The 21,646-nt window shown below is 36.2% G+C and overlaps 1 pseudogene; it reads left to right on the top strand.

Moving 5' to 3' along the window:
* The first annotated feature begins 1,204 nt into the window (after nucleotides 1-1,204).
* On the top strand, nucleotides 1,205-2,948 carry LOC143612039 (CBL-interacting serine/threonine-protein kinase 12 pseudogene; annotated as a pseudogene).
* The last annotated feature ends 18,698 nt before the right edge of the window (nucleotides 2,949-21,646 follow it).

Consider the following 21,646-nt stretch of genomic DNA (forward strand, 5'->3'; position numbering starts at 1 on the left):
CTTGAGGATCCTTGTTTTTTTGTAAGTAGTCCTTTCATTTTTATTTTATAAAATTGGCTTTTCAAAAAAAAAGAAAAAAAAACATATCGTTCCAGAACCACATATTAGTGGTAACATATTAGGCATTTAATGCTCAAGCATCCATTAAATGTGTCTACAATGATGTATCAAAGGCTTCACATACATCAATGAACAAAACTGTGGATAAAGCGTGAGCCAACATATATTACCGAACACTCGTCATATCAATGATAGAAAAGTGCGGTAACATTAATGGCAAATAACTCCAAAGTGACCAAACTACAATGGGAAAATCTTAAGAGCAACCATGGATGTTGATAAACAATATAAACAAAATAGCCATCGAAACAAAATTTTACCGAAATGTTCATCCAATGGTATGACGACTACCGTTCCAAAAAAATAAAAATAAAAAATGCTGTGACGACTATATTTTAAAAAGCCAAATCCTGTACACGTGTCAGCGTATGATGTGTGTATCTATCGTCAATATCGATATTAAGAAATAAAATCCAACACCGCACCAGCTAACGATGTCCGTACCTTATAGCAACATATTAAAAAACTAAATAAAGTTATCGTGTTAAAGTTGGTGCATGATTATAAAAATATCGTGTCAAGTTATATTTAAAAATAAATTGAATACAAAAATATAAGAAGCTAATTTTAAAAATTCAAAAAATTGAAAAATCTAATGTTTGATATCTTCCATCCAGTTTATAAAAATATTTAGAACTATTAAATCTTAAATTAAAAAAAGTTTAGTTTTTTTCTTCTAAATTTGAAACTTATGATTTAACTTGAGTTTAGAACTAAAACTCAAATTTTAAAATTTGAAAAACTTAAACATTTTAGAATTTAAAATTACTAATACTTCAAATATTTTTTTAAAATATTTAAAAACTCAAATTTCAAAATTATTCAAACCAAAATTTAAAAAATAGTTATAAACTTACTTTTTTCCTAAAAATGTTAAAGCAAATCTGTAAAGATACGTCGATACCTTCAAGGAAAAAAAGTAAATTCACCCAAATTCACTCCTGGGAATTTTAATACATGTACAAAAATATAAAAATGTATGATGCATGTATTATTACTTGATTTAGTCTAGGAACATAGTGTTGGATATTCGTTAGTTGTCTGGAACATACTTCTTTTAATATAAAAAACTAAACTACGTGATCCCATCTGTCAGTATACGGACAAATCAACCCTCGTTTCTGTTATTCTGTACACCTCACAAACATCATCAACACCACCCCATTTACATCAAAACAAAATAAACCACCCTATCACCAATACCACACATATCTTAACCATGGCGTCAACCACCACAAGGAAAGAAGGCCAAGAACTGCTGCTAGGCCGCTACGAGATCGGCAAACTACTCGGTCACGGATCGTTTTCGAAAGTTTACCTCGCTCGCAACATGAAAACGAACGAATTCGTTGCGATTAAGGTTATTGACAAAGAACAGATATTGAGAGGCGGATTGATTTCGCATATTAAACGTGAGATCTCGATTTTAAGACGTGTTAGACATCCTAACATTGTTCAGTTGTTTGAGGTCATGGCTACTAAGGCTAAGATATATTTTGTTATGGAATATGTTAAAGGGGGTGAGTTGTTTAATAAAGTGGCTAAAGGTAGGTTAAAAGAAGAGGTTGCTAGAAATTACTTCCAACAATTGATTTCTGCTGTAGGGTTTTGTCACGCTCGTGGTGTGTTTCATAGAGACTTAAAGCCTGAAAACATTTTATTAGATGAAGATGGGAATCTAAAAGTGTCCGATTTCGGGCTTAGCGCGATTTCGGACCAGATTAGGGGTGATGGGTTGTTTCATACGTTTTGCGGGACGCCTGCGTATGTTGCGCCCGAGGTTTTGGGGCGGAAAGGGTATGAAGCGGCAAAGGTTGATGTTTGGTCTTGTGGGGTGATTTTGTTTGGGTTAATGGCTGGTTATTTGCCATTTAATGATCAAAATGTTATGGTTTTGTATAAGAAGATTTACAAAGGGGAGTTTCGGTGTCCCCGGTGGTTCTCGCCCGAGTTAACCCGGTTGTTAAAACGGCTGCTTAGGACGAACCCGGATACCCGAATCACCATACCGGAGATCATGGAAAACCGGTGGTTTAAAAAGGGGTTTCGCCATATTAAGTTTTATTTTGAGGATGATAAATTGTGTAGTGTGAAAGATGGAGAGACCGAAGCGGATGGGATTGATTATTCCTCCGATAGTTCTTCGCGTCCGGAATCACCGGTTGGAGATGAGACCCGAAAGCGGCTCACCACTTTGCCTAGACCCGCGAGTTTGAATGCATTTGACTTGATTTCATTCTCTCGCGGGTTTAGTTTATCAGGGTTGTTTGAGGATGGTGGAGAGGAGTCACGGTTTGTATCGAGTGCATCCGTTTCGACCATAATATCTAAACTTGAAGAGATTGCGAAAGTGGTTAGTTTCACCGTTCGGAAAAAGGATTTTCGGGTTAGTTTGGAGGGATCGCGGGAAGGGGTTAAAGGACCATTGACCATCGCGGTTGAGATATTTGAATTAACACCGAATTTAAGAGTGGTGGAAGTTAAAAAGAAAGCCGGAGACAATGTCGAGTATGATGAGTTTTTCGATCGTGAACTTAGGCCCGGGTTACGGGCATTGATGTTGCCGGAGCCCATCTCTGGTGAACCTTCACATTTGCCTTCTAGTATATGAATAACCAAACAGAAAATTGGTTTTGCTTGTTTGATTGCACCCAAGCTCGGGTCTATTGACCATGGGTGCACCAGGGTGACCCTTAACCGGTTTAAAATGTGGCTATAATGCTTATGAGTAGGTGACCATGTAATACGTTTTGAGTTCGATTCTTATCACATCAAAAGTTAAAAAACAATGTTTTGTTATAACAAATGCTTTGTCATTTACAAATCTTTAATTTGAAATTAGACCGGATTAGTTTAGTTGGGAGTCGAATTAAAGCAATGTCAATTTCAAATTAATAGCCAAAACACACATCATAATTACATAGTGAGTGCTTAATTATTTAAGGTTTTTGATAATGATACCTTTGAATGTTATGATTAAAGTTGTTTTTGATATTTAAATGGTACGTAGTGCTTTTAATCACATAAGGATTATCAAATCATAAACAACCAAAAATAAGGTAATATATGTATAAAGGTAGGGTACCAAAAAGATCCAAATACCCTTAAGTATCACCCGCGAGTCGGAGAGAACCCTTCATATGCCACCCGCAGGGCATATGGATCACCCGCACAACTTATCATACGTGAAAGCATCCAGGCACCCTCTAAAGTCATCCTTAGGGTAACATATTCACCCGCTGGGACGACAGGAAGACAATGTTACAGGACAGCTGTAATTAACTAATTACCTTCTAGAAAAATAACCACGATTGTTACATGAAGAATACGTGACCCGTTAACCAATGAGTTGAGGACAGTTGGCCAGGTTGTTATAACCATGCACATGGCCAGGAATTAACTCATCCTATCATAGAACGACGCATGTCCAGGTTGTTATACCCACACACATGGAACATATAGCTCAACCTATTACGTAAGGACAAGTGTCCAGACGGTTACAAGAGATCTTCTAGAACGGGACAGCTGGCCCAATCATATTCCTTCATGAGGTATTCATTCTTCTAGAACGGGACAGCTGGCCTTCGGCTATAAATACCCTCTCAACCTGCATGAGGTATTCATTCATTCTCAACTAGCTACTAAGATTACTTGAATACTTTCTCCTTGTCAGAAGTGTACTTATTTTCACGCCGGAGGGTGGTTACGGGAAGTCCCCCATCTTGTCCTTCCCGTAACGAGCTCACGGTGTCTGTTTTGGAGGTTCCGGTCATTGGACTTTGGAAAATTGTGCTCATATTGTGTTGGTTGTTATTGTGTCTTACCCTGTGGACTCATTGGATCTAGGACCCGTCTAGGGGATTAGATCCGTGTTTCTTCACTGGCACCATCCGTGGGACATGTCACAGCGCCCAGAAAGAATTGGGAATCAATGAAAAACGATTTTGCACCACACAAACTGACCTGTAGGGGTGTTCATCGGTTAGATTATTGATTTATTCGATTTGATTTAATTGGTTATGAGACTTTTTATCGCTAATAAAAAATCGAACCAAACCAAATTCAGAAATGGGCCAATCGAACCGTAATCGATCCGAATTCAATACGGTTTGGTTTCGGTTAAAATTGAACGAATCGATTTAAATCGTATTAATCGAATTAATCCAAAATAACAATTTATTTTGTTTGTGTTCCGGATACGGACAACCGTTTGGGTTCCGCACTAAATCAAAGTATTCAAACAAACCCAACTTATACATCCTAAAACCAAAAAGTTAAAGACGATAACAAAACATCCAAACCGACGAACCATTAAATAGTTTAAACATACAACTAGTTAACCATAAATTAACCATCCTAAAACATCCACAAAAGAAAAAATCGAAATATAGATATGGACTACTTGACTACATGTTAAACATGGTCTTAAAAATATTTGGCAATATCCAAAATAATTAATATAGTTCATATTTTAATTGAATTATTCGATTAACCGAATAAATTGAACTAATCGCTTAAAAAAAAAAATGGAACCGAAAATCGAATTCGGAATTCGGTTATAACCAAATCAAAAATCGAATTCTAAATTCTAAATTCATATTCAATTTTTTCGATTACGAATACAATTCGAATAAAGTTTTTTAGGTTTTTGGTTATTCTGAACACCCCTACTAACATATGTTATGCTTAAGTTACAATATAACTAAGAGGAATCATCCGACTAAGAAGGTCCAATATGTGGAATTGTGCCTAAAACAACTCATTAACACATGACAAGGTCCATTAATATACTAATAATCATACACTTATCATGAACAGCAAAATGACTTGTTGCAATCTTATATGCCACATAATGTAACCTAAAACAATTCTCTAACATATGGCAAGGCATATTAGTGTACCAAACACATACACATGCCGTTAATTGCAAACTGATTTGTTATGACCCTATGTGACATTGTATAACCCACAACCAGTATTGCAAATATCCTGACTAGGTGCCAATTAATCCTTGATTTATCGCTAGTCCCCACTTCACAAATTAATTCTGGGCTTATCTGCCAATTCATCGGTCAATGGTCAAATCCGGCCAAAATCAAGATAAATCGGCTTATTCTGAGGAAGTTATAGCCAAAATCGGCGGTTTACGGCGAGATTCCAACCAAAATAAGTGGTTTTAAGCAAGATTATAGCCAAAAGCAACGGTTTCTAGTGAGATTGAAGCCAATTTCCAGCCACAAGTGTTTGCGCATGTGTAAAACCAAAAATTACATATAAAAATGAGTGCGCATATATATAAAACTGAAAAGTATACATTAAAGTCCGATCCGATTAATCTCGATTAATCCTGATTAACCGCTAGTCCCCACCCCACTGCCACACTAGCGACCGGTGATTTTTTCAATACTGCCTACAACAATTCACTAACACATGAAAATGCCCAAGACCTATGTAACATCTAGGATTTTTCATATTTGTATTCATTTTTGTTTAACCTGACTCGGGAATATAATTCAGATCTTTCGGATTATTGAAATACTGCATTTATTAGTACTTAACTTGGTCTAACTTATTTTATATTCTCATAACTTTTAAACTCGTCAAACAACTCTTAGAAACCCTTAAAATCGCTTATTTTGGCTTAAAATAACATTTTAGAAGTTTAGGGGCTAAAAGCGATAAAGTGGGAATTCAGGTTATTCGCCACCCTGCTTCGCACGTAAGACTAAGCCTAGTTCTATGCGTAGCTCGTAGAAGATGTATGATCATCAAGTTTTGTTTAAACGTTTGACCCGATTTTGACCTTCATTCCTATTGATGTCTGATCTCCAAGATTGGGTTTTAATTCGTTATGTAATCAATTTATGGTGAAAACCCAATTCAAGCCCTAATCCATCAATTAATCGATTTCTTGAGCCCGAAGCCTAATTGATCCTATATAGACCATCCTTAACTTCTGTAAAACCTTTACCCTAAATCAATCAGTCGTCACTCATCCTTCATGGTGCTTTTCTTCAAGAATCTTTATTCTTCGGTTTGACTTTGGTGCTTCAAGACTCTTTAACTCGTATGTTCTCGCAGTTCCTTTATCTTTCCAAATAAGTTATCGTTTGATAAAACGTTTATCTTTACCTATATAACAAAAGACCTCAATCAGTCTCACTGATTTATGGAGTTTGGTCAATCAATTGCTCTCTAACTCGTTTAGGGTTATAAAAGTCATCTTTTAGGATTATTCGATTACTACTACTTCTGGTCAAAACTAGTTTTTGAGCTAGAAGACTTTTATATTTGTTTTGAAATTATGAGTATACTGGTTAGAACTCGACTCTCGATTCGAAGTTCAGATTCTGAACAGTAATAGCTCGCTTAAAGATTAAAATCTCATATCTTGAGTTTTATTCATCCGTTTGACCTAAATCAAGTGGCTATATTCTCCTTTTTAATTCTACTTTATTGTCTCAAAGTTTCAGGTTTGTTTGTGTCAGATCAGCCAACACGTTAAAGACTCGAGCTTCGTTAATTCTTATTTTATTATTTATCTCACCTATTCATTAAGGCGAGTAATCACTCTCCATCTTTTGGTGTTTTAAACCTTTTGGGGACCTTATGATAATATATATATATATATATATATATATATATATATATATATATCTTAATACATCACTTGAAAATTATGAATATTGTGTGGTTGATCAATCAAATGCTCAACTTCTATATATCTTAATTTATCGAATTCGAAGAGGGACAACATAATATATCGCAGTAAGTATGATCATACGCCGACTTAGTATCCAAAGCTCAATTCTCTAGGCAATGGTCAAACAATACCAATTATTTTCACATTATTTAATTGTTGATAGTCATGATATTGATTTACAGTTTTCTCATATATTATATTTATCAAAAACTAGTGATTACTTGCCCAACTTTATGTTGATAAACCTATTGTATTTTGTACGCATATTGCAGGTTATATACATGGTTGAGGTGATTTTAGGTTATTTAATAAAAAGACAAGCTTAGATGTTTTGTTTGTTCTTTTGGATATTTATTTGTATTTTAATGAATTTAATAAAGTAATTTAGATATTGTTATATAAATTGTATGATAGTGTCTTATAAACTGTGAGCAACTAGTTCGCGCTCCGGCATTTTCACCTTTGGTTGGGGTGTGACAACCTATTAAGGCATAGTAGTAGAATAATTATTACTAACACATGTCGTGTGCTTCAAAAAGATTTGTTATGACCTTATATGAGATTATTGTCACGCACCACCAAACTACACAACATTTTTCGTGTCATCTAGATCATTCCGGAACCCTAAAGAAGCATCAAGGTTGCTGAAACAATCCGGAACAAATTAGAGTAGCCCGGAAGACTCATGAACGATCTGGAACAACCCGGAAAAACTGGGCCCTTTCCCGAACTATCCGGAATAGCCCGATACACTCCGAAACAGCCCGACACTCTCTGGAACTCCCTGGAACAACCCGGATGTGTGTGGAACATCCCGGTACTCTCCGGAACAGCCTAATACGCTACATCGACTCGGAAGAACCAAGACACTTCTTGGCCAACAAAGAAGCTTCAAGATGTTGGAAATCTCTAGAAATGAACCTAGATATTGTGTATGGAATAACCTAGAATAAAAACTCATTAGATCTTGATGAAGTAGTATGAATAGGTGATATGGGGTCTCATTTGAGATCACCCAAGTCTTGTAACAAGCAAAGCCTTGTACTCTTATATTCCTTGTAATATAAACCATCTTTCTTGTATACTTGTTTTTCTCATGTTGAAATACAAGAACCAACACTCGTGTTTACACAAACTAAAGTTTCTCTTTAAGGGGGTGTTTGGGATTCCTTATTTTATCTCCTTATAAGTTTTTATTAAGTTAATAAGTTACAACATTGTAACTTATGAAACATTTCCTCTCACAATATAAGAAAATATTGTAAGTCCCGAATCTGGATCACTACAATATGATATCAACCAAACGAGTATTGGTGCAGAATACCAACACTCGGTGATTCAAGAACACGAATAAGAACAAATAAGTAACACACGATTTGCTTCAAAACACATGTATATTATTGAATACGTCGGGTGCTTAAGCACTCACAATACTTGATAATGATAAGAATGAAAAACCTAGTTTTACTCACTCTCTGGATGGTGGCTCTCAAAGTGTTCAACTAGCAACCCTAAACCCTATACATGTATTCTCTATATATAGCGAAACCAAAACACTAGGCCCATATTAATCACAAGCCCACCGAGAACTCTTTAGAGTTCTCGGTTTACATAGCTAACCCGTAGCCCAGCTCAACAAGCATAGAACTAAGTACAAACCACCAAATATGGACCCAACAATCTCCCCTTTGGTTTGCAGCTTCGTTCTTGTTTATTTCACTTCAGACTAGCCTAACCAAAATCCATAGGGATTTCGGTATTACACCAATGCAGTTCTTCAACTCGTCTTTGTTTATGTGACTTTAGTCTTGATCATGCCGTGGCCTTTTGATATGCGTCAGTCTAACCAAATTATGACCCAACAATCTTGCCCTTAGACTGATGCTTTCAAGATCTTCAGAATCTTTACTAGAACATAATCAGCAACTTCAATGATCAGCAACTTCAGCATCTGCATCCAATATTCTACCATCTCCCCCTTTTTGATAGCATCATCCAATTTGAATCTCAGATACTTCATATGCTTCCGTTGCAAGAAATCAGTCTTGAATGAACAATCAACTTTGATAGAAAGATCAACCAAAATATTTTTGAAAACAATTTAAATAAAACAAAATAAGACAGACATATTTTTGTAATTTTTAAGTTTTTCTATTTTTTTTTTAATTTTCTTGAAAAGACTTGAAATGAGATCATACCAGCTAAACCAACTATAACACCATAACCGACATCAGATTTCATGAGCTGAAAACTTCCAAACAATTTCTTAACACATTTGTTTCGACAAGAGTAATCAAGAAGTAAAACAAAAAATAAATGAAATAAAATAAAACCAAAAACAACAAATAAAAAAAATTTAATCACCCGGTCTTCTTGTAACTTAGCAAAATTAGGGATCAAATTTCAGTTTTGATAAAAACGCCACCTTTTATGAAAAGATCCAAACATGGAATCATATCGTTTAAGAGGCTGTCACAAGGATTCATGTTCAGCGTTATTATGACATAAAGAGACAGGTTGACAGCATGTATAACATACTTAGCATGATTTTCATTGCATCAGTGATATGATTAAGGTTCAGTTCGGCATAAAGCTTAGATGGACATCACTCATGGACCTGTGGTGCATCCTATCTCTTCTCAAAGCGTATTTGGCTTTCCCCAGATCACCCCAATTTGACTCCAACCCCCTAGTGCTTGATCAAAAGATTTTATATAATAGCAAATTTAAGCTTTAAGGTTGAACGTTGGACTTAGTGCCAGTAAACTGACAAGCCTTTCATTCGAGACATGACAGGACTTGCTTGTGTGCCCCCATCCTTGTAGGTCTAGTTTGACCCTTTAAGCTTTTGAAATACCAAGTTTTTAACAACACAAATTATATACATACTCATAATAAGTTTTTTTTTTCATCTTTTTTTTTTCATCTTTTCTTTTTTTTTCATCTTTTCCTTTTTTTATAATAATAAACATAATAGCACATTATTTTTGGTGATCAAGACACTAACGGGCTCGTGTATGACTGGGTAATTACTTTTCTGCCTATCATTCGGAGAGATGTATCTGGAGACATGCACTTGTCTTCAAAATGACTCTCCACATTAAGTTTAGCAAATTTAGTTTATATCACTTCAACTTTTACGTATCATGGAAAGCTACCATACAATATCAATGACTGTTCTAGAGCCTTTTAAGCTTAATAACTTCACCCGTTAAGCACACAAAAACAATTTATCTATCACTTTCCAAAGGTTGGATCAATTTTCATTTGAAAATGTTTTGAAGCTTCTAAAAGCTGTTAACTGAATATTAATATCATTTCCCAAGGAGTTTAAGAAAAACATGAGTGTTAAGTATTCAGTCACCCCGGTCACTATCAAGCTTTTAGGTAAATGGCTATCCTGTATGACAACAAATGGAATCATATCGTTTAAGAGGCTGTCACAAGGATTCATGTTCACCGTTATTATGACATAAATAGACAGGTTGACAACAGGTATAACATACTTAGCATGATTTTCATTGCATCAGTGATATGATTAAGGTTCAGTTCGGCATAAAGCTTAGATGGACATCACTCATGGACCTGTGGTGCCTCCTATCACTTCTCAAAGCGTATTTGGTTTTCCCCAGATCACCCCAATTTGACTCCAACCCCCTAGTTCTTGATCAAAAGATTTTATATAATAGCAAATTTAAGCTTTAAGGTTGAACGTTGGATTTAGTGCCAGTAAACTGACAAGCCTTTCATTCGAGACATCACGGGACTTGCTTGTGTGCCCCCATCCTTGTAGTTCTAGTTTGACCCTTTAAGCTTTTGAAATACCAAGTTTTTAACAGGACAAATTATATACATACTCATAATAAGTTTTTTTTTCATCTTTTCTTTTTTTTTTTTCATCTTTTCCTTTTTTTTATAATAATAAACATAATAGCACAATATTTTTGGTGATCAAGACACTAACGGGCTCGTGTATGACTGGGTAATTACTTTTCTGCCTATCATTTAGAGAGATATATCTGGAGACATGCACTTGTCTTCAAAATGACTCTCCACATTAAGTTTAGCAAATTTAGTTTATATCACTTCAACTTTTACGCATCACAGAAAGCTACCATACAATATCAATGACTGTTCTAGAGCCTTTTAAGCTTAATAACTTCACCCGTTAGACACACAAAAACAATTTATCTATCACTTTCCAAAGGTTGGATCAATTTTCATTTGAAAGTGTTTTGAAGCTTCTAAAAGCTGTTAACTGAATAGTAATATCATTTCCCAAGGAGTTTAAGAAAAACATGCGTGTTAAGTATTCAGTCACCCCAGTCACTATCAAGCTTTTAGGTAAATGGCTATCCTGTATGACCACAAGTGGTTTACCGGACCAACCATGCATGGATATGCATGTCCTTCCAGCTCAAGGTTACCGACATAATTTTAAGTGAAAGAACACAGAACACAAAACACATCATAATCGCCCCGGGTGCTTTCCGTCGATGGGTAAATGGCTATCCTGTGAAGCTACAAGTAGAACACCGGACCAACCATATATGAGTATATGTCCTTCAGACTTGAGCAACCGACATAATTTTAAGCGAGAATGAAATTTGAAAGACATAGATAGTAATATACATTTTTTTTATTAAACACACACTCTTTTTGAATTTTTTAATTTTCTCCCCTTAAATTTGTGCAAAAACATAACAGAAAAGAAAAACTTTTATGTACAAATTTAACCTTAAAAAGACTCAATCGTCAAAACGTAGTATTTAATAAAACTTTTATGAAGTGTGATAGTCAGCCAACTGATGTACTATCATTTCTCATGCACGTTCAAGTCATTTTCTCATTTTTGGGAAACAAAATACACTATACTTGTAAAACTATTTTTTGTATTTTTTTTATAAAAATTTAAAATTTTAAAATCTTTTTGACTGATCAATCTTTCATACCAAAGTGATACGGTTACCTTTTATCTTCAAGACATCATTTTTCATTTGTTAGAATCTCCCCTAGGAATAAGCTTGTTTTGAGATTTTGCATCCTTGCGAGTGGAACAAGCCTTTTAATATGCAATGTATTCCCTGATTTGTTCCTACACACTTAGAGAGCAGATTAAAAACGTTCTATCACCCTAAAATCATCCCGTCCAGGCAACAAATAATCCATTTTATGATTTAAAGATTTTAAAACAATGGATACTTGCCCTGTTATGTGCCTGGAACAACCCATTTAATAAACAATGAATTTGTGGTTGTTCCTACACGCATAGCGGGATTAGTTGGACATAGGAACCCAAGTCATAAATGTCTTGGGGTTCCCTTAAGCATCAACATATGCGACCTCTTTCCAACTCATATCTTCCCCATCTGAGAGTTCCGAGCCCCGGTGCGGAAGCGTGAAAATAGTCGTTAATAATCAATCAACGGTGTGGAGCTCGGATCTAGGGTTAGGATCGAATCTTACTCAGATTCACTCTTGAATGATGATATCTGTTGGACGGATGAGGTGTATTGAGAGAGAGCCTGATTTGATTAACAATCAACAATAAAGTAGGATGAACAATTGTAATCAAAACACAAACAAGATAGAAAAGGTAGTATGAAATATTAGCCGAATGATTCTCATTAAGATGAAACACTCATACATACATTCATACATACAATCAATTAAGAAATATCTCAGCCGCCACCAGGAGAGCTCATCCTGGCGGCGGAGACTCTCTCAAAGGGATAAAACCCTAAATCTCACACATACACAATACAGTCACTCATACTAAACAAATGAATAAAAATATCTATTTATACTAGTCTAGCATGACTTGGTCTTCAAGCTATCCACCCTTGGTTGAGACCGAATAATACATTTTTCACCCACAAATTAATTCGATGCATCGGTCTAAAATATAAGTCCCAACAATCTCCCTCTTAGACCGATGCCATCGAATTTCTTCCATGATCACCTCATAACTCGTTGTCTTTCGTTGAAATTCTCCCCCTCTCGTTAAGCTTCTCCCGTTGTTCATTTCGAATCATCACTCTTATACCGCTTTTGGATATAGTTGTATGGGCATATGAACGAGGCTTTGAACTTCAAAAGATCAACTTCAAGTAACAAGATTATCATAAAAAGAAATTAACTCATTGTGATCATCAAATAATCTTTCATTCTTCAAATCTGTTTCTTCCCCTGTAAATCATCTTCAAACCATTCCATGAATTAAAATAGAATTCAAGTCAACCATAACCCGTTCTTGACTGTTCAAGTGACTATTTCATAGGAGGTTGAACTCTACTGATCATCCTTTCAACTTGTTACTCGTGATGACTCTATCTTCTCATCCGTACTAGGAAATCTGAAAACTTACAAACGATGAAACATCTTTGAAAAACCTTGGATTATTAATCTTGATCAACTTTTCCTTAACTTGAGTCTTTTACTTGATTTGAAGCTAACCATTTGCAATGAAATTCAAAGATTTTACTCCCCCAATATCGTTGCAATTGTCTTTAATAAATGTGTCTTCAAATCAAGTGTGGGTGAAACAATCTTGATCATCCTCATCAAAAATGTAAAAATCTCAAATGAACATATTCAAAAGTTGGTTGACACTAAAAGTGATTAAATCCGTAAGTTTGGTCAACACTTGTTCTTGTAAATCTTTTGATGAAGTCGTGAAATTGGATGAGGTTTGAATTCCATAAGCTTGTTGATGATTGGAGAAAAATTACCAAAATACCCCTGGTATATATCTTCCGTAGAGAACAGTTTGGTCAAACGGTCAACGGTACCAAAAGTCTCAAAAGTTTCTTCAAAACTTTGAAATGTTTCACAAACTCTGTTTCCTAGCACACAATGTGCTTGGGAGCACTTTTCCTAGCACAAAGTATACTCCGAGTACATTCCTAGCACAAAATACAATTTTTTTTTTTGCACTAGCATAAAGTGTACTCGGAAGGCAAAGTGTACTCGAAATCAAAGTGTACTCGGAAATCAAAGTGTACTCGGAAATCAAAGTGTACTCGGAAAGCTGAGTGTACTCGGAATTCAAAGTGTACTCGGAAAGCTAAAGTGTACTCGAAAATCAAAGTGTACTCGGAAAGCTGAGTGTACTCGGAAATCAAAGTGTACTCGGAAATCAAAGTGTACTCGGAAAGCTAAAGTGTACTCGGAAGAAAAAACACTTGTGATTTTTCAATTTTTCACCGAGTACACAAAGTGTACCCGGAGATCAAAGTGTACTCGGAAGTACAAGTGTGCTCGGGAATACTTAGTTCTTTTTCATTTTCCACCAAGCATGCTCGGGAGCAAAAGTGTGCTCGGGAGCAAGGGTGTGCTCGGGAGTACTTGTGATTTTTCATTTTCTCACTTAACACCAAGCATGCTCGGGAGCAAAAGTGTGCTCGGGAGCAAGGGTATGCTCGACACAAACTTGAGTTTTCACAAGCATAATTGTTGAAGACAAAACAAAGTATGCTCGAAAAAGAGTCTGCTCGAATAAATAATAAAGTGTTCTCGATCCTTAAAATAGTTTTCTTGAGAAGACAAAGGATATGCTCTGGGTTTCACAAAGTGTGCTCGAATTTGATGTGCTCGATATAAGATGTGCTCGAAATAACCTGTGCTCGAGCAAAACAAAGATGTGCTTGGGCAAAACACCTCCTGTGCTCGAAGCAACACTTAGTCATTTTTCCATACTCGAGTCCAATCTTATTTGTTCATAGTGTGCTCGAGACATCAAAACTTCATTTCTGCGTCATCAGTCATTGATTTGCCCTTGCAGAACCTGCTCGAATATTCACTTTGCATCTGCTGCAACAAACAATGATGAAATTGCCTTTAGTACCTGTTCATTCTTGACTTGTACATTCTCCTTATCAGTTTGTACCATCGGCAATATTTTTCAACAAACATCTACTGTTTGTGCAGCACGAGCACACAAAACCCTAATTTTTTCAAATCCAAAAATCAAATTTCGTAATCTGAAATTAATCACTATAGCCCTATCCAAGTCATCTCGAAATCAAAGAAACCTATCTTTATATCATAATCAACCTTTTCAGATCTAGAAATAATCAGATGAACAGTGTTGCCCCAAAACGAGCCAAATAACACTGTTACATCAGATTTGGACCGTTTTGACCCAATAAACATGAAATTGATGTTGGATCTCCAAACGAGTCATCAACCCAAACATCAATCCATATACTTTTCTCCGAATCATCAAATAATTTCAACACCCCCAAAAATAATTTCAACGAACTTCATCGTTTAACGTCCATGGTGGATTCAAGAGCGAAATGAATCTGTTCAGCGGTTAGTCTGAACGATTCGGTAACCCAAGCTCTGATACCAATTGAGAGTTCCGAGCCCCGGTGCGGAAGCGTGAAAATAGTCGTTAATAATCAATCAACGGTGTGGAGCTCGGATCTAGGGTTAGGATCGAATCTTACTCAGATTCACTCTTGAATGATGATATCTGTTGGACGGATGAGGTGTATTGAGAGAGAGCCTGATTTGATTAACAATCAACAATAAAGTAGGATGAACAATTGTAATCAAAACACAAACAAGATAGAAAAGGTAGTATGAAATATTAGCCGAATGATTCTCATTAAGATGAAACACTCATACATACATTCATACATACAATCAATTAAGAAATATCTCAGCCGCCACCAGGAGAGCTCATCCTGGCGGCGGAGACTCTCTCAAAGGGATAAAACCCTAAATCTCACACATACACAATACAGTCACTCATACTAGACAAATGAATAAAAATATCTATTTATACTAGTCTAGCATGACTTGGTCTTCAAGCTATCCACCCTTGGTTGAGACCGAATAATACATTTTTCACCAACAAATTAATTCGATGCATCGGTCTAAAATATAAGTCCCAAAAATCTCCCTCTTAGACCGATGCCATCGAATTTCTTCCATGATCACCTCATAACTCGTTGTCTTTCGTTGAAATTCTCCCCGTCTCGTTAAGCTTCTCCCGTTGTTCATTTCGAATCATCACTCTTATACCGCTTTTGGATATAGTTGTATGGGCATATGAACGAGGCTTTCAACTTCAAAAGATCAACTTCAAGTAACAAGATTATCATAAAAAGAAATTAACTCATTGTGATCATCAAATAATCTTTCATTCTTCAAATCTGTTTCTTCCCCTGTAAATCATCTTCAAACCATTCCCTGAATTAAAATAGAATTCAAGTCAACCATAACCCGTTCTTGACTGTTCAAGTGACTATTTCATAGGAGGTTGAACTCTACTGATAATCCTTTAAACTTGTTACTTGTGATGACTCTATCTTCTCATCCGTACTAGGAAATCTGAAAACTTACAAACGATGAAACATCTTTGAAAAACCTTGGATTATTAATCTTGATCAACTTTTCCTTAACTTGAGTCTTTTACTTGATTTGAAGCTAACCATTTGCAATGAAATTCAAAGATTTTACTCCCCCAATATCGTTGCAATTGTCTTTAATAAATGTGTCTTCAAATCAAGTGTGGGTGAAACAATCTTGATCATCCTCATCAAAACTGTAAAAATCTCAAATGAACATATTCAAAAGTTAGTTGACACTAAAAGTGATTAAATCCGTAAGTTTGGTCAACACTTGTTCTTGTAAATCTTTTGATGAAGTCGTGAAATTGGATGAGGTTTGAATTCCATAAGCTTGTTGATGATTGGAGAAAAATTACCAAAATACCCCTGGTATATATCTTCCGTAGAGAACAGTTTGGTCAAACGGTCAACGGTACCAAAAGTCTTAAAAGTTTCTTCAAAACTTTGAAATGTTTCACAAACTCTGTTTCCTAGCACACAATGTGCTTGGGAGCACTTTTCCTAGCACAAAGTATACTCCGAGTACATTCCTAGCACAAAATACAATTTTTTTTTTGCATTAGCATAAAGTGTACTCGGAAGGCAAAGTGTACTCGAAATCAAAGTGTACTCGGAAATCAAAGTGTACTCGGAAATCAAAGTGTACTCGGAAAGCTGAGTGTACTCGGAATTCAAAGTGTATTCGGAAAGCTAAAGTGTACTCGAAAATCAAAGTGTACTCGGAAAGCTGAGTGTACTCGGAAATCAAAGTGTACTCGGAAATCAAAGTGTACTCGGAAAGCTAAAGTGTACTCGGAAGAAAAAACACTTGTGATTTTTCAATTTTTCACCGAGTACACAAAGTGTACCCGGAGATCAAAGTGTACTCGGAAGTACAAGTGTGCTCGGGAATACTTAGTTCTTTTTCATTTTCCACCAAGCATGCTCGGGAGCAAAAGTGTGCTCGGGAGCAAGGGTGTGCTCGGGAGTACTTGTGATTTTTCATTTTCTCACTTAACACCAAGCATGCTCGGGAGCAAAAGTGTGCTCGGGAGCAAGGGTATGCTCGACACAAACTTGAGTTTTCACAAGCATAATTGTTGAAGACAAAACAAAGTATGCTCGAAAAAGAGTCTGCTCGAATAAATAATAAAGTGTTCTCGATCCTTAAAATAGTTTTCTTGAGAAGACAAAGGATATGCTCTGGGTTTCACAAAGTGTGCTCGAATTTGATGTGCTCGATATAAGATGTGCTCGAAATAACCTGTGCTCGAGCAAAACAAAGATGTGCTTGGGCAAAACACCTCCTGTGCTCGAAGCAACACTTAGTCATTTTTCCATACTCGAGTCCAATCTTATTTGTTCATAGTGTGCTCGAGACATCAAAACTTCATTTCTGCGTCATCAGTCATTGATTTGCCCTTGCAGAACCTGCTCGAATATTCACTTTGCATCTGCTGCAACAAACAATGATGAAATTGCCTTTAGTACCTGTTCATTCTTGACTTGTACATTCTCCTTATCAGTTTGTACCATCGGCAATATTTTTCAACAAACATCTACTGTTTGTGCAGCACGAGCACACAAAACCCTAATTTTTTCAAATCCAAAAATTAAATTTCGTAATCTGAAATTAATCACTATAGCCCTATCCAAGTCATCTCGAAATCAAAGAAACCTATCTTTATATCATAATCAACCTTTTCAGATCTAGAAATAATCAGATGAACAGTGTTGCCCCAAAACGAGCCAAATAACACTGTTACATCAGATTTGGACCGTTTTGACCCAATAAACATGAAATTGATGTTGGATCTCCAAACGAGTCATCAACCCAAACATCAATCCATATACTTTTCTCCGAATCATCAAATAATTTCAACACCCCCAAAAATAATTTCAACGAACTTCATCGTTTAACGTCCATGGTGGATTCAAGAGCGAAATGAATCTGTTCAGCGGTTAGTCTGAATGATTCGGTAACCCAAGCTCTGATACCAATTGAGAGTTCCGAGCCCCGGTGCGGAAGCGTGAAAATAGTCGTTAATAATCAATCAACGGTGTGGAGCTCGGATCTAGGGTAAGGATCGAATCTTACTCAGATTCACTCTTGAATGATGATATCTGTTGGACGGATGAGGTGTATTGAGAGAGAGCCTGATTTGATTAACAATCAACAATAAAGTAGGATGAACAATTGTAATCAAAACACAAACAAGATAGAAAAGGTAGTATGAAATATTAGCCGAATGATTCTCATTAAGATGAAACACTCATACATACATTCATACATACAATCAATTAAGAAATATCTCAGCCGCCACCAGGAGAGCTCATCCTGGCGGCGGAGACTCTCTCAAAGGGATAAAACCCTAAATCTCACACATACACAATACAGTCACTCATACTAGACAAATGAATAAAAATATCTATTTATACTAGTCTAGCATGACTTGGTCTTCAAGCTATCCACCCTTGGTTGAGACCGAATAATACATTTTTCACCAACAAATTAATTCGATGCATCGGTCTAAAATATAAGTCCCAAAAATCTCCCTCTTAGACCGATGCCATCGAATTTCTTCCATGATCACCTCATAACTCGTTGTCTTTCGTTGAAATTCTCCCCGTCTCGTTAAGCTTCTCCCGTTGTTCATTTCGAATCATCACTCTTATACCGCTTTTGGATATAGTTGTATGGGCATATGAACGAGGCTTTGAACTTCAAAAGATCAACTTCAAGTAACAAGATTATCATAAAAAGAAATTAACTCATTGTGATCATCAAATAATCTTTCATTCTTCAAATCTGTTTCTTCCCCTGTAAATCATCTTCAAACCATTCCCTGAATTAAAATAGAATTCAAGTCAACCATAACCCGTTCTTGACTGTTCAAGTGACTATTTCATAGGAGGTTGAACTCTACTGATCATCCTTTAAACTTGTTACTTGTGATGACTCTATCTTCTCATCCGTACTAGGAAATCTGAAAACTTACAAACGATGAAACATCTTTGAAAAACCTTGGATTATTAATCTTGATCAACTTTTCCTTAACTTGAGTCTTTTACTTGATTTGAAGCTAACCATTTGCAATGAAATTCAAAGATTTTACTCCCCCAATATCGTTGCAATTGTCTTTAATAAATGTGTCTTCAAATCAAGTGTGGGTGAAACAATCTTGATCATCCTCATCAAAACTGTAAAAATCTCAAATGAACATATTCAAAAGTTGGTTGACACTAAAAGTGATTAAATCCGTAAGTTTGGTCAACACTTGTTCTTGTAAATCTTTTGATGAAGTCGTGAAATTGGATGAGGTTTGAATTCCATAAGCTTGTTGATGATTGGAGAAAAATTACCAAAATACCCCTGGTATATATCTTCCGTAGAGAACAGCTTGGTCAAACGGTCAACGGTACCAAAAATCTCAAAAGTTTCTTCAAAACTTTGAAATGTTTCACAAACTCTGTTTCCTAGCACACAATGTGCTTGGGAGCACTTTTCCTAGCACAAAGTATACTCCGAGTACATTCCTAGCACAAAATACAATTTTTTTTTGCACTAGCATAAAGTGTACTCGGAAGGCAAAGTGTACTCGGAATCAAAGTGTACTCGGAAATCAAAGTGTACTCGGAAATCAAAGTGTACTCGGAAAGCTGAGTGTACTCGGAAATCAAAGTGTACTCGGAAAGCTAAAGTGTACTCGAAAATCAAAGTGTACTCGGAAAGCTGAGTGTACTCGGAAATCAAAGTGTACTCGGAAATAAAAGTGTACTCGGAAAGCTAAAGTGTACTCGGAAGAAAAAACACTTGTGATTTTTCAATTTTTCACCGAGTACACAAAGTGTACCCGGAGATCAAAGTGTACTCGGAAGTACAAGTGTGCTTGGGAATACTTAGTTCTTTTTCATTTTCCACCAAGCATGCTCGGGAGCAAAAGTGTGCTCGGGAGCAAGGGTGTGCTCGGGAGTACTTGTGATTTTTCATTTTCTCACTTAACACCAAGCATGCTCAGGAGCAAAAGTGTGCTCGGGAGCAAGGGTATGCTCGACAAAAACTTGAGTTTTCACAAGCATAATTGTTCAAGACAAAACAAAGTATGCTCGAAAAAGAGTCTGCTCGAATAAATAATAAAGTGTGCTCGAGCCTTAAAATAGTTTTCTTGAGAAGACAAATGATATGCTCTGGGTTTCACAAAGTGTGCCCGAATTTGATGTGCTCGATATAAGATGTGCTCGAAATAACCTGTGCTCGAGCAAAACAAAGATGTGCTTGGGCAAAACACCTCCTGTGCTCGAAGCAACACTTAGTCATTTTTCCATACTCGAGTCCAAACTTATTTGTTCATAGTGTGCTCGAGACATAAAAAAACTTCATTTCTGCGTCATCAGTCACTGATTTGCCCTTGCAGAACCTGCTCGAATATTCACTTTGCATCTGCTGCAACAAACAATGATGAAATTGCCTTTAGTACCTGTTCATTCTTGACTTGTACATTCTCCTTATCAGTTTGTACCATCGGCAATATTTTTCAACAAACATCTACTGTTTGTGCAGCACGAGCACACAAAACCCTAATTTTTTCAAATCCAAAAATCAAATTTCGTAATCTGAAATTAATCACTATAGCCCTATCCAAGTCATCTCGAAATCAAAGAAACCTATCTTTATATCATAATCAACCTTTTCAGATCTAGAAATAATCAGATGAACAGTGTTGCCCCAAAACGAGCCAAATAACACTGTTACATCAGATCTGGACCGTTTTGACCCAATAAACAAGAAATTGATGTTGGATCTCCAAACGAGTCATCAACCCAAACATCAATCCATATACTTTTCTCCGAATCATCAAATAATTTCAACACCCCCAAAAATAATTTCAACGAACTTCATCGTTTAACGTCCATGGTGGATTCAAGATCGAAATGAATCTGTTCAGCGGTTAGTCTGAACGATTCGGTAACCCAAGCTCTGATACCAATTGAGAGTTCCGAGCCCCGGTGCGGAAGCGTGAAAATAGTCGTTAATAATCAATCAACGGTGTGGAGCTCGGATCTAGGGTTAGGATCGAATCTTACTCAGATTCACTCTTGAATGATGATATCTGTTGGACGGATGAGGTGTATTGAGAGAGAGCCTGATTTGATTAACAATCAACAATAAAGTAGGATGAACAATTGTAATCAAAACACAAACAAGATAGAAAAGGTAGTATGAAATATTAGCCGAATGATTCTCATTAAGATGAAACACTCATACATACATTCATACATACAATCAATTAAGAAATATCTCAGCCGCCACCAGGAGAGCTCATCCTGGCGGCGGAGACTCTCTCAAAGGGATAAAACCCTAAATCTCACACATACATAATACAGTCACTCATACTAGACAAATGAATAAAAATATCTATTTATACTAGTCTAGCATGACTTGGTCTTCAGGCTATCCACCCTTGGTTGAGACCGAATAATA

This window comes from Bidens hawaiensis, unplaced genomic scaffold, assembly GCF_021521415.1.
Source record: "Bidens hawaiensis isolate Kalapana, Puna unplaced genomic scaffold, B.hawaiensis_p1.1 tig00033133_1, whole genome shotgun sequence".
In the NCBI taxonomy this organism is placed as follows: Eukaryota; Viridiplantae; Streptophyta; class Magnoliopsida; order Asterales; family Asteraceae; genus Bidens; species Bidens hawaiensis.